At 44.7% G+C, this 10,579-nt stretch overlaps 1 pseudogene; it reads right to left on the bottom strand.

The window, feature by feature from the left end:
• Positions 1-7,772: 7,772 nt before the first annotated feature.
• Positions 7,773-10,549, bottom strand: LOC138858475 (large subunit ribosomal RNA; annotated as a pseudogene).
• Positions 10,550-10,579: the final 30 nt, after the last annotated feature.

The following is a 10,579-nucleotide window of genomic DNA, read 5'->3' as shown; positions in this document are numbered from 1 at the left end:
CTGCCGTAATCATATCGGTTTCCGACTCCTCGCTCTCGGCGGGTGCCTTTGCTCCTCGCCTTCGTGCTGGAGACATTTTTCTCCTACCCTCGCGATCGCGTACCTACTACACAAGTACGTAACTCGCGATCCGACAAAGTTCGAAATCGGCACTCACGAACGCGTACCTGCACTACAACAATATTGTTAGTGGCCTTCAGGTTTCTTGCGGTCCACACAAAACCGGTGCCCGAACTGTTTGTGGACAATGCGGTCACTGTCTTTTGTTTTACACACACAAAACTTCACGCCAGGCAATTACACTGCCTATTGTTTGTAGCACACACCAGGCAAAAACACTGCCTATTGTTTGTAGCACACACCAGGCAAAAACACTGCCTATTGTTTTTAAGCAAACTTAAACGTGCCTAAATTGTCACTGGCCTTCGCACCAGGCAATAACATTGTCTATTGTTAGTTTTGTCACTGTACACTTGCACTATAATTTTTAAAGCAATTACCCGCGGTAATGCTTTATGTGTCTCTGGCCTTCGATTTAATTCGCGCCAGGCAATTGTATGTTTTCTGTTAACAGAAAAAATTCACTGTTTTCAACTGTCACTAAATTGTTTTATCAATGCGCTAACACGACCGTTCACTACGAGTGTCTACAACGGAGTGAGTAGATAGGGACAACGTCCGGTGTGTTTAACGTGAGTACCTGCCGTCGACGGCCTTATCTCACGGCGCTCAAAAGCACAGCGTATCAATACAATGCGTTGATCAGCGCCCCGAAAATGCTAGGCATTTTTCAGTACCGATTGGTAGTGTGGGATGGACACACTACACACCTTGGTAAGGTTCGAGGCCTATCTAAAACCTCTGCCGTACTTTGGGTCCGGCACCCGGTTGCAATGCAACTCCACATTGAACTGACAAAACATCAGCTCTTCCCGCATTTGGGTATAAACCACAACCACCACGATACTCCCCGAAGGGCCAGTCCGCACGAGCAGGTTGGAGCGAACTCCAAGGGCCCCTGCTCCCCGTGGTACCAGAATTAAGTCTCCGGTCAGACCTCGTAGCCGAAACTACTACCAGTTGAGCATCCATACTGCTCTGGACTGGTAACCAGGGGCTAGACCCCATTCACTCCACACAATCACTCATCTTACACACTAAAAGCTAACCCTAACCTTCAGTTAAACGCCTTCGCCGCTTAAATAACTCACGCGCAAACATTCCTAACTGTTCAGTATACTCATTGCTAGAAACTACATTACCTACACATAAACGTCCGTCTGTCCAACTAATCCCCACACCCCCAATATTCCTAATGTCTGAATACATCGGGCATTCTGCAATAACATGCACCCAATCCTCCATACGTGCCCCACACAAACACCCCGAACTATCAGAAAGGTGCCTCCGATACAAAAATGCATTCAGAGGCCCATGCCCCGTTAACAAAAATCCCAGACTCAAACAAAATCTGAAGTCTGGGTTACCCTCAACAAACGTTACATCCCGGATGTATTCATATGTCACCCGACCCTTAGGGCTATTTTCCCAACGGTCCTGCCACCTACGCCTAACCTTTAAATCCAGGAGCCTCTTGCTCTCTAGATAACCCACCCTCTCAACATCAATACCATCTGTCCAATCTGTCCGCAGCATAGAAACACTCAAGCCCCTTCTTAATCTGAATGTAACAGCACGCTGTATAACAATCAGATCAAGAGGGGGTGCACCCAACAACACTTGCATTGCATCCGTCGAAACAGTACGACAAACAGGCAAACATGCAAGCATCATGCAACGTTGCACCGAGAGGAGTTTTCGGCGACCAGAGACCGTCATCGCTGATTCCCACCATACAGCAGCCCCATAAGTGGCACAAGCCACAAACAAGCCACGATATATGGTGCGAACAGCACGGCGTCCAAGGCCCCAATCACTCCTCAAAATGCGTCGCACTTTGCCAACAATTGCCTGCAGCCGCTCACCCACACGCACCAAATGTGGGGTGAAACACATTCTTTCTCCTATAGTCAACCCCAGGTATTTAACTTCCTTCACATACCTGATGTTGACCCCATTCACCTTGACAATCGGTGGACGAACCGGCGACAATCTGCCCTTAAGCAGCATTGTAACCGTTTTGTCCACCGATATGTCAACCCCCACATCTAAACCCCAGCTATTTACAATTTCTAAAAATTGTCCCCCCGACCGTTCTAACTCAGACCGCGATCGACCCTCAACGAGAAGAAGAAGGTCGTCCGCATACGCACAACATTTACAGAGGTGCTCGAGCTGTCCAAGCGGAGAGTCCATCATAAGGTTCCAAATATATGGACCGCAGATGGATCCCTGCGGGCAGCCACGAACCACTCCAATTTCAACACTTTCATTCATACTTACTAGAGAAGCTTTTCTCTCCGAAAAGTAACTCCGCCAAAGAGTAATTTCCGGACAGCCAAGCTCCTCCAGCCGCTGCAAAACTCTATCCCACCTTAAATAATCAAACGCTCCCTTGAAGTCAACAAATATGCCAAGGATATATTTGTTGACATTCTCCTTAACAACACTCTGAACATAAAACCAAGCATCTTCTGTACTGCGTCCTTCCCTGAACCCATACTGCCTATCCGACCATATACCCCGCGTTAGCTCCTGAAGCCGTTCCACCATAACTCTTTCCAATACTTTTCCAAGTACTGGAAGAAGACTGATGCCCCGATAAGAGCGAGGATCACTCCTGATCTTATCAGGAGACTTCAGGAGAGGTACAACCCTAGCAATTTTCCACTCGCGTGGAAAATAACCCTCCCACACGCACTTATCATAAATGGCCTCCAAGTATTCCGGAATGAACTTCCACAAGCTTTTACACATCTCTCCGTTCAAACCATCAAAACCTGGGGACCGTTTAGACCTGACCAGGCCAAAGGCATACCCCAACTCCCCATCATCTAATGGAGGGACAGGTACCTCCTGTGCTTGGGGTACCTGAACCTCCGCCCTGGGAAAGAACGCACCTAATAGAACCCCCGCGCACTCTCTCCACGTAGATAACACAGTGTCACCTACGCAAAGAGAGGTGATATCATCTCTCTTACGACCCCTGCAGATCTTATAGATCTGACCCCAGGGGTCATCCCTATTTTCACTAACAAAATTTCTCCATTCATATTCTTTAACCCTAACTAACATATCTTTATATTCCCTAATTTCACAACAAAAATCATACCTAACCTGAGCTAACCTGTCTGAATTGGACCGTCGAGCGCGTTGAAACTTTCGCCTCAATCGCCTGACAGTCCTCCTCTTCAAGGTTAACTCACGCGTCCACCATTTTATTTTCCTAAGCTTAAAACTTTCACACTTCTTAAGTTCCCTATCATTAACAACCCACAATATCTCATAAAGACGAGCAATCTGCTCATCAACCACCAAGCCCTCAAACTCACTAAGCGGTATTTCCAATACCGCTTCCCTAACACACCGTCCATATTGGTTCAAGTCAATACCAGAGGTACGCCATCGCCGCAACGGACTTACGAACTGTAAAGGGGGGGACTGAGAAGAAACCATAATTTGAATCAAATTATGATCACTCAATCCCCACCCTCCCTTAATTTCCCACCCAACACGAAACACTCTATTTGCTGCCTCGTTCATCAAAAGTCACGTCAATGTCACTGACACCCCTAGGCCCATCAAAAGTATACCACTCGCTCGGCTCGTTTAGAATGTGAAGGTTTTTACCCACCACCCATTCACTTAATACCACTCCACGACTGTGGCTTTGATATCCAGACGAATGCCGGGATACCTTACTAAACCACATCGAAGACGTAGCATTCGCGTCCAAGCCAAGTATAAGAGGACTACCACTCGCAAGTAGTAGTACCTTATCCATATAACTCAGATAAGGCTCTAAGGGCTCGCCAAATTTACAATAGATACTAGCAACAAGTATTCTACCAAACCCCCCCTCTACAGAAACACATACACCCAGTTGTGACGAATCCACAACTACACAATCATAGTTGGGATCACTCACAACAATTGCAGCATTAGCCCTAACGTCCAAAAAGACCCTGAAACCACCCGGAAAACCTCGAACCACACCATTGGTGGCGTAGGGCTCCTGGAGTAAGGCAATGCCGCACCCCCCCTCAGTCATATACCCCCCCAACTCGCACATTACGGCATACGACCCCTGACAGTTTAACTGAATAATCCCCCCCATCAGTGTCTGGCGAGGGCGCGCTCAACAATCCCACAATATATCGGGCAGACAGCCGACATCATAAAATGCCCAGCTGGCCTACCCTTGAATGCACAGTTACGGCAATGGATTGCATTGACGCAACTGGCAGCTCTGTGGCCTTCCTGACCGCACCTCCGGCAGACATCTGATTTGGCCCTACACTCAGCGACCCTATGACCAAAACCCATACACCGGAAGCAGCCAGCAATGGGGTTATCCGGTCGCACCCGGAAGGAGAACCACTTGATGTAGCACCTACCTGCCTCCAAGAGGGCGGACATCATTTTGTCCGTACCCTCAAGAACAACATTAGTGCTACCATCAGGAGCCACCTTCCAGGGACGACTGACCATCCTTACTTCCGACTTCTGGGACGCCGAGCTAAATTCTGGAAGGTTCAACCGGAGAAGTTCTTCCATGAATTCCTCATGGGGGATCTCCGTGTAAACCCCCTGAACCACAACCCGAGGACCCAACTTCCGGTTGACACTCACGTCTAACCCCACCTCCCCAAACTTTGCGTTAGTCGCCACTTTTTCCCTCTCAGAAACAGAAGGTGTGCGGATCACCGCTCCACCACCCTTGATAGGCTTCACCTCATGGATCCTCACACCGAGTGAAGGACCCACCTCCTTAACTACCTTTCTAATTACTTCCTTAGAGGAAGTTGCAGACCCCTTGCTCCTGACCACAACAGACCAGGTTTCAACAGGCTTCGGCGCCACCGGTGCAATCGCCTCCAGTACAGGTGCTGGGGGCGGAGGCATCGGTGCCGATGGAGCCGGCATTGACCTGCTCGGTGGCGAGGAGTGTCCCCCACAGCCTCCTCTAAGGGCATCAACTTGCCCGCGAAGATGGGCATTCTCGGTAATAACCGTCATTAGGAGTGCTTCGTATTTAGAAGCAAGCTCCATCAGCCCCTTCACGGTTTCCATCTCAAACTTTTTGTCTCCAAAGACCAACCCGCTTAGCTCCCCAGTAATCCTCTTAACAGCACCAACATGGCTTACCGCACTACCACCACCAGCAACAGCGCCCTTGGCTAATTCACGGTTGCCACCCTTACTATCCTTCTTATTCACCATGTTGGAACTAACACCTATTTTCTTTCCACCCTCATTAACACGCCCAACACCTTTTCCAGCCTTAACCTCACCACCTTTATCGACACTCATCTTAGCGTCACCCCCCTTCTTAACTGTGTCAGCAGTATCCCCTGTCTCACACGAACTACTGCTTTCACTGGAGTCAGTGAAGCGCACAAAGCCCCCCGATTTCGCCAAAGGTGGTGACCTCAACCTCACCTTTCTGCGCACCGGTGACCCATCAGTAGATGACACTGCACTATCCTCACCGGACGACGCCCCTACAACCATTTTTGCAGGCACAGACCCATCGCTCTCAGCAAGAGACTTAACCTTCCTCCTCCGTGGGGGAGGCATCTTCAACCTAGATCCCCTACCAGGCAGGCTGATCCGCCGGTAAAAAACACTGGCGCAGAAGCCCCTGTTCCGGAAAGATCAAACAGTCGCTCACCAGGCACGTGCGATTGAACGCACTGAAGAAGCTAACTCGCGCATAAACCCGCTCAATAGCAGTTACCACCCAAACAGTCGATTATCGCGTTATCGCAGGGACACAACTCACACCTCCAGCCAAAGGCGTGGAAGAGGTCACTCAATTAACCGCCGGACAGAACAAAGTCCCCGTAACGGTTGCGAATCGACCGATGTGACGTTGTATCAATCGTACCGTGGGCTAAAAGTCAACCACTATGACCTTAATTCACCCTGGAGTCAGCGCCTCCAATACTAGGACAACCACTAACACCCTAGAAGCAAAACTGGCGAAATCCCCTAGAAAACAGCAGCAACTGAAAACCAGACACTCAACACAGCACTCCTGAATAGGCCACCCAAGCCAAAAACACCACCACGGCACAGTCACTGAGACTACGGACGGGCCCGCCTACAAAACCTAATCTACAAATCTAATCCAAAAAAAAAAAAATTTAAGTACACACTCAACTAACCCTACACTCACCCACAAGCAGGCGTTGTAATTGCCTGCTACGAAATTTCCAAAAAAAAGAAAAATTTTTTCCCAAAAACCACTTTGAATAAATCTACCTGCTACCTACAACCAAACAAATGCCCTAAGCAAGCGTTGAAAGGCAAAAGCCTGCTATCCCTAATAAAAAACTAATACCAGCTAGAGTGCTCGTATACACAATTACGTGAACACTGAAAACACCTGCTGTAACTAAAAATCTACTTGCAGTTAGCAGGCGTTGAAATCCTAATAAAAAGTCAAAGCCTACTAACGCGAAAAAAAAACTAACATAAGCAAGAGTGCTCGTATACACAATCTCGTGAATACTAGAAAAACACCTGCTGTAATTAAAAGTCTACTTGCAGTTAGCAGGCGTTAAAATTCCGATGAAATATCAAAGCCTACTTATGCAAACAAAAACTAACGCAAGCTAGAGTGCTCGTACACACAATCATATAACACGAAAAACACTTGTTTTATTTAAAAGCTACTCGATAAATTCACAATTTCTCAAACAAAAACTCGTAAATTCATATATATATACTTACATATATATATGGCAAAGCCCACTACGGCAATTTTGTGTGAGTTTTCGAAAAACCACTTCACACTACAAACACATATGCACGTATACACTCTCACTACACCGACTCTACACTGAAAAATTCACAAATACTCACACGACCGAATTAAAAATTCAAATTATGCGCTAGCACGTCTGCTCGCTATGAATGCCTACTGAAAAATTCACAAATACTCACACGACCGAATTAAAAATTCAAATTATGCGCTAGCACGTGTGCTCGCTATGAATGCCTACGAATGAATAGTGAGTAGATAGGGACAACTTTCGTTGTAGATTTACGTGAGTACCTGCCGGCGACGGCCTTACCTCACGGTGTTCAAAACACAACGGATCAATACAATGCGTTGATCAGCGCCCCAAATAAAACGAGCTTATGCAAGTATTTATTTGGATACCAGTGGCAGTGTGTCTGGGTCCACACTACCATCTTGGTATGATTCGAGGCCGACCTAAAACCTCTTCCGTTTTCGGGTACGGCACCCAGTTACTTGTGTAACTTCTTTTTTCGAACTGAAAATTCAGTTCTTCCAGCATTTAGGTTTAAACCACAGCCACCACGATACTCCCCAAAGGGCCGAACCCAATGAGCAGATTGAACAGAAGTCCAAGGGCTTTCTGCTCCCCGTGGTACCGGAAAGTCTCCGGTCAGACTGCGTAGCCTAAACTACTGCCAGTTGAGCTCCCCATTACTCAAATGACTGGTGACATTTGTCGCTTGAACTTCAAATGTCTTTTTATTTGCTTTTTCATTTAAAGTGTTTCTAATATCAGTTCAAGCTGAGTATTATAGCACTATCACTCCACATACTATGCTGATATTACTGGGCAAAGAATATAATAACAGTCATAGTGCATATTGGCTTTTAGTCTCCTTTTACGACAGGCATGCCTTGCCGCGGGCATATTCTTTCCCCAAACCCGCAGGGGAAAGTAGATAGGGACAGAGGGAATCTCGTTAATCCATTCATGCGTCACTAATTAGATGACGAGGCATTTGGCTACCTTAAGAGAGTCATAGTTACTCCCGCCGTTTACCCGCGCTTACTTCAATTTCTTCACTTTGACATTCAGAGCACTGGGCAGAAATCACATTGTGTCAACACCCGTTAGGGCCATCACAATGCTTTGTTTTAATTAGACAGTCGGATTCCCCAAGTCCGTGCCAGTTCTGAATTGATTGTTAATTGATAACCGTTATAATTTAAAAAGTATCTTTAGAATAATAAATCCTTTAGAAATTTTAGCAAGAAAGTTCCACAATTGGCTACGTAACTACTATCCGGGGAACAAGAATCGAAATTCTCTATTTACCCAGAACGAGTACATAAACCATGGTATTGCTTCCCAATCAAGCCCGACTATCTCAATCTTCAGAGCCAATCCTTATCCCGAAGTTACGGATCTAATTTGCCGACTTCCCTTACCTACATTATTCTATCGACTAGAGACTCTTCACCTTGGAGACCAGCTGCGGATATTGGTACGGCCTGTTGAGAAGTTTGCGTAACCCCACCATAAATTTTCAAGGTCCGAGGAGAAAATATCGACACAACAGTAAATGTCATGCTCTTCTAGTCCATCTACCATATCTCTCTTCGAAAGACTTCCATGGTAGTACGACTATAAAACAGAAAAGAAAACTCTTCCGATACCTCTCGACGGCTTCTTTATGGTCGTTCCTGTTGCCAGGATGAGCACAAGGCCCATTTTTAATAACAAACGGATACTCAACAGGTTACGGAATTGGAACCGTATTCCCTTTCGTTCAAAATTATTCAAGTGTTTAATTACTATGGAATAAAAATTCATTCATTTCATTTCATTAAAACTTGAAAATTTTCGGCTTTCGCCTTGAACTTAGGACCGACTAACTCGTGATCAACCACTGTTCACACGAAACCCTTCTCCACTTCAGTCCTCCAAGGTCTCATTCGATTATTTGCTACTACCACCAAGATCTGTACCAATAGCGGCTCCATGCAGGCTTACGCCAAACACTTCTAAGCACACCATTGTACCCTCCTACTCACTAAAGTTTCAAAATTTATAATCCAACCGAAATTGTATTATAAATCATGTACTTTAGCGGTAATGTATAGGTATACAACTTAAGCGCCATCCATTTTAAGGGCTAGTTGCTTCGGCAGGTGAGTTGTTACACACTCCTTAGCGGATTACGACCTCCATTTCCACCGTCCTGCTGTTTTAAGCAACCAACGCCTTTCATGGTATCTGCATGAGTTGTTAATTTAGGCACCGTAACATTACGTTTGGTTCATCCCACAGCGCCAGTTCTGCTTACCAAAAGTGGCCCACTGGGCACATTATATCATAACCTCAACCTTCATATCAAGAAAGGTGAGGTTCTTACCCATTTAAAGTTTGAGAATAGGTTAAGGTCGTTTCGACCCTAAGGCCTCTAATCATTCGCTTTACCAGATAAGATTATTTTACATAATTTTTAAATGCACCAGCTATCCTGAGGGAAACTTCGGAGGGAACCAGCTACTAGATGGTTCGATTGGTCTTCCGCCCCTATAATCAATTCTGACAATCGATTTGCACGTCAGAACTGTTTCGGTCTTCCATCAGGGTTTCCCCTGACTTCAACCTGATCAAGTATAGTTCACCATCTTTCGGGTCACAGCATATATGCTCAAGGTACGCTCCAGTTAGAGGTATAAATAATAATAAATTATCATTATACATAACTATATGGAACGCCCCGGGATTGAATTAATAATGTAATACATTAAAAATTAATCCCATTATTAATACAGTTAAGTTAATTTCGCCATTAGGTTTAATATAACCCAATGACTTGCACATATGTTAGACTCCTTGGTCCGTGTTTCAAGACGGGTCCCGAAGGTATCCTGAATTTTTCGCATTGTTAATCATATAAATGCATACAATTAATATTAAAATCAATGATAATAATATTATTGTAAAATTCAAAAGAATTTTAGCATTATATATAATAAAATCTATCAACACTTTATCAAATCATCAGTAATTATTCTATGTTAATAAGCTAAAAGCAAATTAATTTGAATAAACTTAAAAACCAATGATCTTTTGATAAATATTTTATTATGTTAATAGATTACAATGTCCTTATATGAAAAAAATGCACACTATTACTATAATATTTAAAATTAAATACTACAGTTATAATGATGAATTTTTCCTAATGGATACTCAGGTTCATCGGGCTTAACCTCTAAGCAGTTTCACGTACTATTTAACTCTCTATTCAGAGTTCTTTTCAACTTTCCCTCACGGTACTTGTTTACTATCGGTCTCATGGTTATATTTAGTTTTAGATGGAGTTTACCACCCACTTAGTGCTGCACTATCAAGCAACACGACTCTTTGGAAATATCTTTCTAGTAATCATTAACGTTATACGGGCCTGGCACCCTCTATGGGTAAATGGCCTCATTTAAGAAGGACTTAAATCGTTAATTTCTCATACTAGATATTAAGATATTCCATACACTGCATCTCACATTTGCCATATAGACAAAGTGACTTAGTGCTGAACTATTTTCTTTTCGCTCGCCGCTACTAAGGAAATCCTTGTTAGTTTCTTTTCCTCCCCTCATTAATATGCTTAAATTCAGGGGGTAGTCCCATATGAGTTGAGGTTGTATAAAATATATTTTAGATTGATTTGTTTA

This window comes from Bactrocera oleae, unplaced genomic scaffold, assembly GCF_042242935.1.
Source record: "Bactrocera oleae isolate idBacOlea1 unplaced genomic scaffold, idBacOlea1 ctg00000009.1, whole genome shotgun sequence".
In the NCBI taxonomy this organism is placed as follows: domain Eukaryota; kingdom Metazoa; phylum Arthropoda; class Insecta; order Diptera; family Tephritidae; genus Bactrocera; species Bactrocera oleae.
This window is presented reverse-complemented; position numbering and strand designations above follow the sequence as displayed.